Raw genomic sequence first — 16,071 nt, forward strand, 5'->3', positions numbered from 1 at the left:
GAGACCCCTCCCTCTTCTGGAAGGGAGAGGTCCCATACAAATGAAACATAAATTTCTGCACAACTCAAAAACAAACCAAGCAAATAAAACCGAATTTGGCATGTGGATGTTTTAAGGGGTAACAAATGTGTCCATAATAGTTGGCCGCCCCTCCCAAATGAAACCCCACAAATGAAACACAAATTTTTGCACATCTCGAGAACTAACCAACTGAATGGAACCAAATTTGGCAGGTGAATGTTTTTAGAGGTAACAAATATGTGCTTAATGGTTTGACACCCCTTTCTTTTCTCTAAGGAAGGGGTCCCATACAAATGAAACACAAATTTCGCACAGCTCAAGAACCAATCAAGAAAATACAACCAAATTTGGTATGTGAATGTTTTTAGAGGTAAAAAAAATATCCATAATGGTTCGACGCCCCTTCCTCTTCTGGAATCACATGTTTCTGTACAAATTTCTACACATCTCGCGAACTAATCAACTAAATGGAGCCATATTTGGTGGGTGAATGTTTTTAGTGGTGACAAATATGTTCCATAATCGAGGCAACATTTTGGATTGTAAGATAACAACATCCGGTTTCTGGAAAACAGTCAAATATGACCGATTTCCACCCGATATAATAATATCCGGATCTAGAATGATACACAGGAGCTCAAATTGACCACAGATACCATTTTGAATTCTAAGATGACGACTTCCGGTTTCTGAAAAACAGCTGAAAATGACCAAATACCACCCAATATGAGTAGTTCTCTAACCAGTAAGACGTTCAGATTCCAGAAATTGTCTGCATATGCCATTATGAAACCCACAATGGCGACTTCCGGTTTCGGAAAAACAGCGGCACAGCGGACCAAATACCACCCAATATGGATATTTCCGGAACCGTAATGTGGCACTAGAGCCACAAATCGACTTCAGATAACATTTTGAATTGTAAGATGCCAACTTCCGGTTTCTGGTAAACGGCCTGAAATGGACGATTCCCATTAAATAGCTAAAAATTGATCACAGACACGATCTTGAATTTTAAGATGGTGATTGCCGGTGTCTGGCAAACAGCCGGAAATGACCAAATACGAATGTTTTCGGAACCAGAATAACGCCCAGATGACAAAAATTGATTTCACAGGCAATTTTTAAGAATAAAACGACGACTTTTGGTTTCTGAAAAACAACCCAAAGCGACCAAATACCACCCAATATGAGTATCTCCAAGGCCAGAATGTTGCAAGAAACTAAAAATTGACCTCAGATACCATTTAAATTTTAGGATGGCATTTTCTGGTTTCTGGAAAACAACCGAAAATGGCCGATTTCCGTCTAACATGAGTATCTCCGGATCTAGAATTGATACACAGCAGCTGAAATAAATCACAGACCCCATTTTAGATTCTAGGTTAGCGACTTCCGGTTCCTGGGAAACAGCCGAAAATGATCGAATAACACCCAATATTGGTGTTTCTTCAACCAGAATGACGCTCAGAGGCCAGGAATTATCTTAAGAACCATTTTAAAATCCAATATGGCGACTTCCGGTTTGTGAAAAACAGAATAAAATAACCAAATACCATCCAATATGAGTATCTCTGGAACCAGAATGATGCAATGAGCTAACAATTGACCTCAGGCACCATTTTGAATCGCTAAATGGCAACTTCTAGGAAACAGTCGAAAATGACCGAATGATACTCAATATGGATATATCTGTGATCGAAATGATGCATAGAAACCAAACATTGACCCTGGACACCATTTTGAAGTTAAAGACGACCACTTTTAGTTTCTGGAAAACAACCAAAATAACTAAATACCTCCCAATATGAGTATTCCCGGTGTCAAATTGATGCCAGAAAATCTGCTGAAAATGACCGAATACCACCCAATATGAATATATTCAGAATTAAGGCGATGTACAGAAGCCAAAAGTCGAGTATGTTGTCATTTCGATAAAACCAATCATTTTAAACGATTTGTTATTTGACTTTGATCATATCCTATGGCTGATTCGTCGTGCATTTGCAGATCTTAAATACATCGCAAGGAATCAATGAATTTGGAACGTTCAAATAGTACGATACCACATTTAAATTATGTTGAGGCCACATATATCGATCAAAGCAGGTATAGTTTTCAATAGTCTTTAAATTTCTTTTCTTTCCATAACTTTTGAGCCACATATCAAATTGTTATGAAGTTTGTTTTTGTAAGTTTGAGAGATGACTCCTTCGTATGACCCTAGTTATGTTCAAATAAGTCATGTCATCTTTGAAATAATAGACTTTCGTTGTTTTATTAACAATTTAATACATAACGGTGGCTTAAGTTCAATTTTAATCAAATGAAATGGGAACGTATAAAGCAGCCAAACTTTGAAATAGAGATGGTCGGGTACGGATATTTTAAACAAACCAGACTTCGGGTACGGGTTTGAAAATTCTCGATGAGTCGGGTACGGGTCGGGTACGGGTAACAAATTTCCCATACCCGACCATCTCTATTTTGAAACCACGTGTTCAATCATAATTCATCAGTTAACCCTTAACTAGCCCGCTCATCTGAAATTAATATTGATCAAATCGGTTGTGTAGTTTCTGAGATAATGAAGTTTCGTGATTTTCACAATTTGGTACTTTACAGACGAATTACAGTCCGATTACAATAAAATTCAATAGAGTGTTACGAAGCAGCTAGATTTATTAGTTGACACTAATTTTGTGGAAATCGGGTCAGCCATCTCTGAGAAAAGTGAGTGAGTCCAAGTAGTCTTCGGAATATGTTCCTTTTCATAGCTGGATTTCACATTTTTAAACATAACAGGCAAAATAATAGTCCGACTGCAAAACAAATCAATAGGGTCTTATGGGGAAACTAGACCTTCCATTTGACACTGATTTTATGAAAATCGGTCCAGCCATCTCTGAGAAAAGTGAGTGAGTTTAAACAGTCTCTAGAACACGTTTCTTTTCATAACTTTTGAACCACATGTCCAATCTTTTTAAAATTCAAAAGTTAAGGGTTTCTTAGGTAGCCCGTTCATTTGGAACGAAGTTTGTTCAAATTGGTTGTGTAGTTTTCGAGATAATGATGTTTCATGATTTTTACATTTTGACACATAACCTCTAAACTAAAAATCCGATTACAATGAAATTTAATAGGGTCTTATGAGGCAACAAGACCTTTCATTTGCAATAATTTCATGAGAATCGGTCCAGCCATCTCTGAGAAAAGTGAGTGAGAATGAAAATCTGCACATACACACACACACACACACACACACACACACACATACACACACACATACAGAAAATGCTCAGCTCGTCGAGCTGAGTCGAGTGATATATGCCATTCGGCCCTTTGGAGCACTTTTATACTTTCGGTTTTGCAAGTGATTGCTATACCTTTCTAGGAGAAAGGCAAAAACTAGATCTATTTTATGCAGGTTCATACCAAAGCAGCACTTGCAACATGTTTTCAAATGAGACTACTCAATATTTGTTGTTTTAAAACTTTTTTAACGGTGCAAAAAACTTTTTCGGTTACTCTAAAGAAATATAAAAGAATTGAGCAACATTTTGCTATTTACGTGTATCATTCTCGTAACTGAAAACTAGAAATTGCTCAATATTTTTCTGCAATCTATTTCCAACTGCATATTTCATGATGCTTTTAAATAACGATAATGTCACATGATGTTGCATATTGTTGTTTCACAAACGTTTTCTTTTAAGGAAAGCAAACTAGTTATGAAAATGTATAGCAACATCTTGTTGAACCATATATTTGCTAAAATTACCACACAGTAAACAGCCATCTCTAATATAAACGAATGATGAATGATTATTGTTGGAAATATGGTTTTGTTATTCCATATTCCGCATGATTAACACTGCAAATCCACTGAGCAAGGTTTTCTGAACTATCGTTTCCCAAAACATTGTTCATAATTTGGCGAGTTTGAATCATAAAATTTCTTTTACAACACTTTATAAAAGGCGCGTGAATAATTACGAAGTAAAAACATTTTTTGCACGGTAAATTTTGAATCGCGGGTAGAATAACATACCTATCAGAAGTGTAAGTAGAGAAAAAGTTCGATATATTTGAGGTTTATGCCTTTCTCCTAGAAAGGTATAGCAAACACTTGCAAAACCGAAAGTATAAAAGTGCTCCAAAGGGCCGAATGGCATATATCAATCGACTCAGCTCGACGAGCTGAGCATTTTCTGCATGTGTGTGTGTATGTGCAGATTTTTATTCTCACTCACTTTTCTCAGAGATGGCTGGACCGATTCTCATGAAATTAATTGCAAATGAAAGGTCTTGGTGCCCCATAAGACCCTATTGAATTTTATTGTAATCGAATTTTTAGTTTAGAGGTTATGTTTAAAAATGTGAAAATTACGAAACAACAATATCTCAGAAACCACAGAACCGATTTGAACAAAAGAACGGGCTACCTAAGAAACCCCTAACTTTTGAATTTTATGAAGATTGGACATGTGGTTCAAAAGTTATGAAAAGAAACGTGTTTTGAAGACTACTTAATCTCACTCATGTTTCTCAGAGATGGCAGTACCGATTTTCATAAAATCAGTGTCAAATGGAAGGTCTAGTTTCCCCATAAGACCCTATTGATTTGTTTTGCAATCGGACTATTACTTTGCCTGTTATGTTTAAAAATGTGAAATACAGCTATGCAAAGGAACATATTCCGAAGACTACTTGGACTCACTCACTTATCTCATAGATGGCCGACCCGATTTCCACAAAATTAGTGTCAAATGAATGGTCTAGCTGCCTCATAAGCCCCTTTTGAATTTTACTGTAATCGAACTGTAACTTCATTTGTAATGTACCGACTTGTGAAAATCACGAATCTTCATTATCTCAGAAACTACACAACCGATTTGATTATTATTATCAGATGAGCGGGCTAGTTAAGGGTTGACTGATGAATTATGATTGAACACGTGGTTTCAAAGTTTGGCTGCCCTACACGTTCCCATTTCATTTGATTATAATCGAACTTAAGCAACCGTTATGTATTAAATTGTTATTAAAACAACGAAAGTCTATTATCTCAAAGATTACATGACTTATTTGAACATAACTAGTGTCATACGAACGAGTCATCTCTCGAACTTACAAATAACAAACTTCATAACGATTTGATATGTGGCTCAAAAGTTATGGAAAGAAGAGAAATTCAAAGACTATTTAAAACTATACCTGCTTTGATCGATATATGTTGCCTCAACATAATTTAAATGTGGTATCGTACTATTTGAACGTTCCAAATTCATTGATTCCTTGCAATGTGTTTAAAGTCTGCAAATGCACGACGAATCGGTCATAGGATATGATCAAAGTCAAATAACAAACCGTTTGAAATGATTGGTTTTATCGAAATGACAATATCCTCAACTTTTGGCTTCTGTACATCGCCTTAATTCTGAATATATTCATATTGAGTGGTATTCTGTCATTTTCAGCAGACTTTCTGGCATCAATCTGATACGGGAAATACCCATATTGGGGAAAATTTTGGTTATATTCCAGAAACTAAAAGTGGTCGTCTTTAAATTCAAAATGGTGTCCAGGGTCAATGTTTGGTTTCTATGCATCATCACGTTTACGGAAATATCCATATTGAGTATTATTCGGTCATTTCCGACTGTTGCCTATAAGTTGCCATTTAGCAATTCAAAATGGTGCCTGAGGTCAATTGTTAGCTCCTTGCATCATTCTGGTTCCAGAGATACTCATATTGGATAGTATTTCTTTATTTTAGGCTGTTTTTCACAATCCGGTAGTCGCCATCTTGGATTTCAAAATTGTATTTAGGATACTGGTTAAAGAAAAACTCATATTGGGTGATATTTTGTCACTTTGGACTGTTTTTCAGAAGCCGAAAGTCGTCATTTTGGACTTTAAAATTGCCTGTGAAATCAATTTCTGTCATCTTGGCGTAATTCTGGTTCCGAAAACATTCATATTGAATGGTATTTGGTCATTTCCGGCTGTTTGTCAGACACCGGAAGTCACCATCTTAAAATTCAAGATTGTGTCTGTGATCAATTTTTAGCTTCTGTGCATCTTTCTGGTTTCAGAAATACTAATATTTAATGGGAATCGTCCATTTCAGGCTGTTTACCAGAAACCGGAAGTTGCCATCTTACAATTCAAAATGTTGTCTGAAGTCGATTTGTGGCTCCAGTGCATCATTATGGTTCCGGAAATACCCATATTGGGTGGTATTTGGTCATTTGCCGCTGTTTTTCCGACACCGGAAGTCGCCATCTTGGATTTCATAATGGCATTTGGAGACAATTTCTGGATTTTGAACGGCATACTGTTTAAAGAAAAACTAATATTGGGTGGTATTTGGTCATTTTCAGCTGTTTTCAGAAACCGGAAGTCGCCATCTTAGAATTTAAAATGCTATTTGTGGTCGATTTTAGCTCCTGTGTATTATTCTAGATCCGGATATTATTATATTGGGTAGAAATCGGCCATTTTTGGCTGTTTTCCAGAAACCGGAAGTTGCTATCTTACAATCCAAAATGTTGTCTGAGGTCTATTATGGAACATATCTGTTACCACTAAAAACATTCACCTGTCAATATGGTTCCATTTAATTGATTAGTTCGCGAGATGTGCAGAAATTTGTACTGCCAGAAGAGGGAGGGGCGTAAACCATTATGGACATATTTGTTACCTATACAAACAATCACATACCAAATTTGTTTGTATTTTCTTGATTGGTTCTTGAGCTGTGCGAAATTTGTGTTTCTTTTTCATGGGATCCCTCCCTTAAAGAAGAGGGAGTCGGGTGTCAAACCATTATGTACATATTTGTTACCACTAAAAACATTTACCTGCCAAATTTTGTTCCATTTGGTTGATTAGTTCTCGAGATGTGCACAAATTTGTGTTTCATTCAACTATTATGAACATATTAGTTACCCCTTAAAACATCCACATGCCAAATTCGGTTTCATTTGCTTGGTTTGTTCTTGAGTTACGCAGAAATTTATGTTTCATTTGTATGGAACCCCTCCCTTCCAGAAGAGGGAGGGGTCTCAAACTATCATAGTAACCTTTATCGGGACCAAAAACCCCTACATACAAATTTTCACGTCGATCGGTTCGGTAGTTTTCGGGCCTATATGGATCAGACAGACAGACAGACAGACTTGACTGCATTTTTATATGTAAAGAAGATTACAACATCAATATTTTAGAACCTAAAGAGTGAATATACATTTATTGTATTGAAGCGGTCATGTAAATTTATTTTTACAAATAAAAAACTGAAGGAGAAAGGCTGGGTCTGACCGCTAGGTGGATTAATTTAGGTTTTTATAATGTATGTAGTTATATTGAACTTCGCGGCACCATCACCGAAGAGTTATGACAGTAAAGGTAAACAAACTTAACTTTATTTCTCCTCTCTTTTCTTCCTATACTGCAGCGGCTATCGATGCAGATAATGGTTTACATAGCACTGTTAGTTGCAAATAGGCTCCACCTCCTGCGCTTTTTCGGTTATTTACAAGTTGAATAAAAGTAACGGATGCGATTTATTACAATCTTTGAATGCTGCATTGAGAGTTGCATTTGCTTCATTGCAACAATGCGTGCTGCTTGGGTATTTTGTGACCTAGCGTTTAATAGACCATTTTAGGAACTGACAAGTGTCACGGATCCTGCTGGCATTGATGTTGCTTTTACTTGCGTTGTCAGTGATTTCGAAGCTTTCTGTCAAAATTTCATTCATGAATTAAGTTCAGAAACGTCTCATAAAATGGTCTATTGTAGTAATGAACTTTATCTTCGCCTACATATTGGTTACGTGAAGTAGTTACTAAAACGCAATAGAGTTTGATGCGGATATATGAATATCAAATTGATTAATCGAAAAGCACATTTCGACATCATTAAAAACAAAAATGGTAATGTCGGACCACCCTCTAAATTTTGGCATGTGTCAGGTGTTGCAATTATCGAACGGCATTCGATAACTGCAATGTAAACATGTTGCAGTTAGCGAACGACGACTGTAGATAAAAAAAATTTCAAATTTTAATGCCAGCATTTTTTATAAACCCGTATAGCAGTGTCATGTACTGGAGATCACCGCTTCCCAGAACGTCTCTAACGGGAACCTTCGGTTGTTTTCCTCGGGCCCGAAGGAATTCTATAAGCTCGGACCCTTCACCACAGAATTCGGCAAACGACCAAACAACATGCTCGATGTCATGGTAGCCATCGCCACAAACGCAGTGATTACTGCCTACAAGCCCTATACGAAAAAGATGCGTGTTTAATGTGTAGTGATTGGTTATAAGTCTGGACATCACGCGAATGAAGTCCCGACCTACCTCCAACCCCTTGAACCATGCTTTAGTCGATACCTTAGGAAAATGTAGCCACCGTCCCAGTTCATCTGAGTTCCATGATGATTGCCAACTGTTGAGTGTTCTCTGACGCAAAATGCTATAAAATTCATCATAAGCAATTGGTCTTCTATAAATATCGCCATCAATAGCCCCCCCCCCCCCCTTAGCCAAAGCTAAGGAACAATGCCGGAATGGAACAATGAGAAGGGACCCACGCTAAGGTAACCCGGTAATTTTTGTCTGTTAAAGCACTTAAAAACCGCCGTATTTTCCCCAGGAAATACGGGGTGTGCTTCACAGGCTTCATCGATCGCAGAGCTTCAACGGCACTGAGACTGTCTGTGAAGATGAAGTAGTGGTCTATGGGTAGGGTTTCGATGATCCCAAGGGAGTACTGAATAGCAGCTAGTTCTGCGACGTACACGGAAGCAGGATCATCGAGTTTGTAGGAGGCGGAAAAGTTTTCGTGAAAAACACCGAAGCCAGTGGACTCATCTAGATTAGATCCGTCAGTGAAAAACCTTTTATCATGACTAACATGTTTAAACTTATTGGAAAAAATCTTAGGGATCTCTTGGGGTCGCAATTGATTCGGGATACTTGTAATGTCTTCTTTCATCTTTCTTTCTCTTCTTCTTTCAGGTGTCGAAGAATATAGCAGTATTAGAAATATCTAAAAGTGCGACATTGAAAGGAACGTATGAAGAAGGGTTAATATCTTGAGCCATATAGTCAAAATATAAAGTCATAAATCTGAATTGAGATTGAAGGTCGACCAACTTCTCGAAATTTTCAATTACTAATGGGTTCATAACTGTGCATCGAATTAGCAACCGGTAAGAGAGATTCCAAAAACGATGTTTCAACGGAAGAAAACCCGCTAGCACTTCAAGACTCATCGTATGGGTCGACTGCATGCAGCCCAAGGCAATACGCAAACAACGATATTGTATTCTTTCTAGTTTCATAATGTGCGTTTTCGCAGCGCAGCGAAAGCAGAAACAACCGTATTCAATAACTGACAGTATCGTTGTTTGGTATAACCTTAGAAGGTCTCCTGGGTGGGCACCCCACCAGGTTCCGGTAATTGTACGAAGAAAATTAATCCTCTGTTGGCATTTTCGTGTCAGATACCTAATATGACAAGCCCAGGTGCATTTTGAATCGAACCAGACCCCGAGATATTTAGCGACTAAAACCTGAGTGATTGTTTTACCCGCTAGTAGGAGCTGCAGCTGAGCTGGATTATGCTTCCTAGAAAAAACGACCAACTCAGTTTTCTCCGGAGAGAATTCGATACCCAGCTTAAGAGCCCATTCAGACAAATTGCCTAAGGTATCTTGCAGATCGCTAGCCTCGCTACCAGTAATGGATACAACGCTATCGTCTGCAAGTTGCCTTAGCGTGCATGAATTTGCAAGACATTCATCGATGTCATTGACGTAAAAATTATATGAGAGAGGGGGCTTAAACATGAGCCCTGGGGGAGACCCATGCAACTAATTTTTTTTGCTTTTATCAAGCTCTTCATCTATCTATCCAGTACATCGTACTTTCGGAGCAATTCGGTAGTGCCTTGTTCTCGGAAGGCCAAATACATCGAGGACCTTCGCGCGTACAGGTCTGAGCACTCTTTGGAGGGAGGGCGCCGTCTAATCATTACCCCGGATATCGGTTTCGTCTGACCTTGAGTCGCGGCGTCGATGATCAAGCCAGAAAGGAACGCGTACTCTTCCTCCGGAGGAAGTTCCACGTGGTACTCGATTCTTTGCGATATTATGGTCTCATAAGACTTCCAATCAATGTTACGTGTGAGGTCATACGCAATATTGATTGGATCCGTTGGAGTTGACCCATTAGCATTTGAGATAACGATTGGTAGGTGATCACTACCGTAGGGATCGTTGATTACTTTCCACCGGCAATCTAACGCGGATAGGTCAAGCACGCTTTGACGTGCTGAAGGATTAGGTACACGGGTCGCTTCCCCAGTATTCAAAAGTGTAATATTGAAGTCGTCGATTAAGTTACAAATTAAAGAGATCGGTTGTCGTCGTACAGCGACCCCCATAGCGAACAGTAAGAATTAAAATCTCCCAATATCAAAAAAGGCGCGGGACGCAACTCTGCTATATCAGTGAGATGCTTCTGTTGAATCCGCGCGAATGGAGCGATATATAACGAAACAAGACATAGGACTTTTCCATTCATATTCGTTTGAATGGCAACGACTTCAATATTCGAGATCGAGGGGAGGTCGATTCTGAAAAAAAAATCGCACTTTTTGATCCCTAAAAGTACCCCTCCACCATGTGAGTCTCGATCTCGACGAATTATGTTAAAATCGTGGGAATTAAGTTGATCGTTTGAATTGAGAAATGTCTCACAGAGCGCAAATGCGTCACAATTGTATATATTTATCAAATGAGAGAACAGATCAAATTTGGGGGTGATACTTCTGCAATTCCACTGTAATACAGTGATAAAATTCCTAGCCTCTTTCGCCGTATTATTCATCGGAAGATATGATGGCTATAATGAGGGGCCAAGTTGCTACTAGTTACTTCAAAAAAGTTTTCACTGTAGAAAGAAGGGCAAGTAGAAAATTTTTTAGAGGATTTGGTATGTTGAATGTTTTGAATATCCAGTCCACAATATCAGAAAATTTTATGAACCCTGTTTCTTTTTTATCTTCTGATCGAGAAATGGGTGCACGAGGGGTTTTTGGTGCCTAAGGAAGCGGTGGGTACACCTGATTTGATTTGAAATTAAAACCGGGAGGTACTTGCTTCGGTTTTTCTTCATCGCTTCCTTTTTGTGTAGGCTTATTGGTCATTCCACTAGGGGTTATCTTGCGATCTTTGCGAGAAAGATTAGGAGAATTGATAATACTCCTCTTCCTAAATCCTTCTGGCATGGCAAAAGAACACCCTTCAACGGGATCGTCAGATGTACCCTCATCGGTTGGCAAAAAGGAAAAGATGTTTCCTGTCGAGGGTGGCTCAGCCCTCTTAAGCATTTCTGTAAAAGAGCGCTTTGATCGTTCCTTGAGGGAACGCTTAATTTTTTCCTCGCGCTGTTTGTACGCGGGACACGCCGAAAGGTCATGCCGAGCTCCCTCGCAGTAAAGACACTTTTCAGTATCCTCACTGCAAGTGGACTCAGCATGATTGCCTCCGCACTTGCTGCAGCGTGCCTTGTTGCAGCAGTAGGTGGCTGTAAGAGCTAACTGCTTGCAGTTTTGGCAATGCATGACCCGCGGTACAAACAGGCTTACAGGCAGACGAACCCTGTCCAAAGCTATGTAGTTCGGCAGTGCGGATCCGGCGAATGTCACCCGGAAGGAATCCGAGGGGGAATTTCTTCTTCCCTTCTTCGATGGATCCAGTATCTTTGCATTTTGAATCAGGGGGTTCTTGATACAGACCAATCCGTGACGGTAACCACACCGTCGATCTCCACGTCCTTGGCAGGGATGTAAACGCGGTACTCCCTTGTGAAGAGCTCGTAGCTAGCAATTTCGTTTGCTTGCTTCAAGCTACTCACGACAACTCGCAGTTTGTTAGGCCTCACATTCGTAATCTCGGTTACGGGCGGATGGTACAGGGGAAGGTAGAGGGGAATTGATGGGGGAGATCTCAATCTCTTCCCCATTTGTTTCCACATCCAGGAATAGTTGCACCTGCATGTCGTCCATTTTTTGCGGGAGCGTTCTGCTCTACCGCACGTAAACAATAAATATGCGTATATGGGGGGAATCAAATAATTGTTGTAAAATGTAAAAACAATTTTTCAAAATAAGGTGTATAAAATAAGAAAAAAGACGACCGTATTGAAAAAAATAATAATAATAAAGGAAATAAAACAAAATGTGAATACTTCACCAGACTTTTTGTATTTTTGCCTACGTGCCCTCCTGGCTGATGGTTGGATTAATCCAGTAAGTGGCTTGGTAGGAATCGCAATCAGTCTCCTCCAGCTGAACCAGCACTAGGGGCTAACCAGCGGTTGGTGGTGCGAAGGAATTCCTTCGGTAGCATCTGCACACAATGTACACTCTCGTACCCCGCTAGGGGATAGACGGCGCCCGGCGGCGCGGGGAATTTGCAGCGACTACTGAATTGCTTTCTAGTCACTGTGTCGGTACCGAAAACACCAGTAGCACGCGTACAGTCTGAACACAGTGCACAAAGTCTTCTGTGCCGCAAGGGGTAACCAGCGCCCGGCGACGCGGGATTTGCTCTGGCTGCTGGATGTTTATTGTCTGTCAGCAACGAAACCGGAAAACACAAGCGACACGTGCTGTCCGGACACCAAACAGTATTGTTTGTTCGAGCGAGCAAAAGTAACGGACCTATTCTCGAATGCTTCCTTTCGCAACGATAGCAGAGAAGCGAATGTTCTAATATTTTTAATGAAGTGTTTTTTTTTATTTATTTATTTCGTCAAACAAACGTAGACTACATTTATCATTTTTTAATTTCAATGAAAAGTTTTATGTCGTCGGCATAAATAAGAGTTTGTAGGTACATGTTTTAGATTGAAGGAAATGTCATTTATAAATAGTAGAATCGTTCACAAAGTCAGATCGGTTGTATCCGTTAGTGTCGACTGTGCTTGTGAAGAGAGGTGGTGATTGGTTGCTCGGTATGATTTAGACAATCGATGTTATCTATTAATTTTTCAATAGTGTATCTCTGGGAGGGAGAAACGGATACGAAGCTGTGTGAGTGTCAAAATGAACCAGAATGAGCTGTCATTGACTGTCAATTTAAATCAAGGAAAAGAAGCATTTTTTTTGCAATGAGTATTGTTATAACAGAACGGTATCGCGTTGCTCGAAAATATACATATATTACAAAATATAGACTACATAAGTTATAACTAACTTACATGCTATATGTTATTTATACTAGTGAAAGAGGAAAAAAAGAGTTTGTACATAATTGAATAATGGTTTCTTTACTTGACGGATTATTACAATGGATGTATTCTATCGATTTAAATTACGCGTTGAATTGAAATATTGTTTTAATTTAGTTCTCGACATAAAAAAGTCAATTGCTTCACAGTGTTGGTTATACACTAGCATCATTTGATTAATAGGCCCGTATCTAGCATAATTGTTTCGTTGATGATTTAAAGAAAACAAAGTCCGAGTTCGTAAATTTCTAAAAGGTACATAAAAATTGAGTTTTGATAATATTTCGGGTGAATCGACACGCTGAGATACGATATCGTTAACAAATGACATCATTGCGAATTCACGACGGGCTTTTAATGATTGGATATCAATAAGTCTGCAGCGTTCGTCATATGATGGTAAGGGAAATGACGTCCATCGTAGATTACGTAGTGCATATTACAGGAATTGTTTTTGTACTGATTCTATTCTGTCTACATGTGTTGCAGAAAACGGAGACCATACAATGCTACAGTATTCTAAAAGTGACCTGACATAGGAATTATAAAGTGTTTTTATTGTGTATGGATCTTGGAAATTATAGCAGAAACGTTTTATGAAACTGAGCATGTTACTAGCCTTATTGATAATTGTATTGTAATGATCAGTGAATGTTAATTTTGAGTCGAGTATGACTCCTAAGTCCCTAACTCGTTCACATTTCTCTACTACCTGATCTCCTAAGAAAATAATAATGCTTGAACTACATTTTTTTACGTTTAGCTGAAGAAGGCTTTTTTTACACCAAATATAAAAATATTTTATCTCGTTACGAAAAATGTTTACATCATCAGCGTTTTTAATTTCAATGAAAAGTTATATGTCGTCGCCATTAATAAGAGTTTTAACATGTTTTAGAGTAAAGGAAATGTCGTTTACAAATAATATGAATAGTAGAGGGCCCAAGTGCGAGCCTTGAGGAACTCCCGAGGTTACCTGAATAGGTTTCGATAGTACGCCTTTAAATTTGGCTGTTTGTTGACGATCTGTCAAATACGATGCAATCCATTTGAGTAATTGTGGATGAATTCCAATTTTTCGTAACTTGAAGAGAAGCATGGGTATATCAATGCGATCGAAAGCTTTGCTGAAATCAGTATATAAGGTTTCAACATAAGTTCCTTTATCCATTGCGTTCAAAGAGAAGTTAATAAACTCGAGTAAGTTAGTTGTTGTTGAGCGACCTTTGAAAAAGCCGTGTTGCGTTGGAGTAATTCTATTTTTTATTTGGTGGAATAACTTTTTGTTTATTATTGCTTCAAAAAGCTTAGGTGTACAAGAAAAAATGGCTATGCCTCGATAGTTGCTAATGGCTATGCCTCGATAGTTGCTAATGGCTATGCCTCGATAGTTGCTAAAGAATTTTGGGAAGCAACCAGATTCCAGCGACATATTGAAAATCAAGAACAGTGGGGAAGTTAGCTCTTCAGCTAAATGTTTCATGAATGCTGGCGGAATTTCGTCTGGTCCCGGACCTTTAGACGCATCCAAAGCTTTTAAAGTATCTTCAATTTCGCATGCGCTGACATGTTCAATATTGAAGTAGTTGGGAAACTCAGGAAAGTTGGTGAAGAATGTATAGTCACGATCAGGTTCTGAGAAAGTTGTATAACTTTATTGAAAAAAATCAGCAAATAGATCAGTGATGTCATCCGGGTTCTCTTCAACTTTGTCATGAAGTTGCATTATTGAAGGAAAATTTTCAGATTTTAACTTTGATTTAACATATTTGAAAAATTTTTTGGACGAGATTTGATTTCAAGCTCAGTTTTTAGTGTGATCTCTTCAAACGCGTTACTAATGGCATCGTTTAATTCGCCGCAAATGTTAAGATAAGTTGTTAAAGCATCACAATTATTATGAGTTTTGTATTTTTGTGTGCTTTTTTTTTGCGATTGAAAAAGTTTTTAATTTGTCTATTGCACCAGATTGGGTATTTGGAATTGCCTTGACGTCTTCTTCTTTTCAATGGTATGTCGCTAATAAATAAATCAGACAATATTTTATAAAGATTTTCTATAGCCGAATCGACGTTTCCATGAAGGAAAATTTGCCAGTTGATACCATTTAGTTTGTGTTTTAATTCATCATAGTTTGCTGACTGAAAATCAAAAACATCTTAGAATTCATATTCATCAGGTCTTTTATTCACATGCACAAATAAAGAAAACTCTATTGCTGTATGATAAACTTCGTTTTTCCATAATGGTTGTAATGAATTCGTCACACAACAGTGTTTACTAATGTTGGACATTAACAGATCAAAATAACAATTTTGTCTATTTTTCACGTGATTTATTTGATTAAGGCCAAGACTAGAGGTTTTATCAAAAAGAAGTTGCAGCGTTTCATTTTCGCCAATAATTGGAAGTAGAATGCTGTGGTTATCGATTTCCGGAATAAAATCAATGTTGCGTTGATTGAAATCACCGTATATGTGGAGTTTTACTTCAGGTAACAGCTTAGATGCAATATTTCCAACAACATGAAAAAACTTTTCAAAAATTTCTTTCCGCGCATTATTTGGAGGGAAATAGACAGAGACAAATACGTGTGTCTCTCCTGCTAGTTCTGCTTTAACCCAAACATGTTCGAACTCTTTAAACTAAATGGTGTCGATAAGCACTGAATTAAAGTCTATTGACATCGCAATTTAAACACCACCACCGGATTTCATTTCAGGTAGTTGATAGTTAC

The 16,071-nt window shown here is 38.2% G+C and overlaps 1 protein-coding gene across 6 annotated transcripts in view; it reads right to left on the reverse strand.

Moving 5' to 3' along the window:
* Window positions 1-16,071, reverse strand: part of LOC129724163 (inactive dipeptidyl peptidase 10) — a 1,205,782-nt gene that overhangs the window by 1,135,000 nt on the left and 54,711 nt on the right. The window lies entirely within an intron of this gene.

The sequence above is a fragment of the Wyeomyia smithii genome, chromosome 2 (assembly GCF_029784165.1).
Source record: "Wyeomyia smithii strain HCP4-BCI-WySm-NY-G18 chromosome 2, ASM2978416v1, whole genome shotgun sequence".
Lineage (NCBI taxonomy): Eukaryota > Metazoa > Arthropoda > Insecta > Diptera > Culicidae > Wyeomyia > Wyeomyia smithii.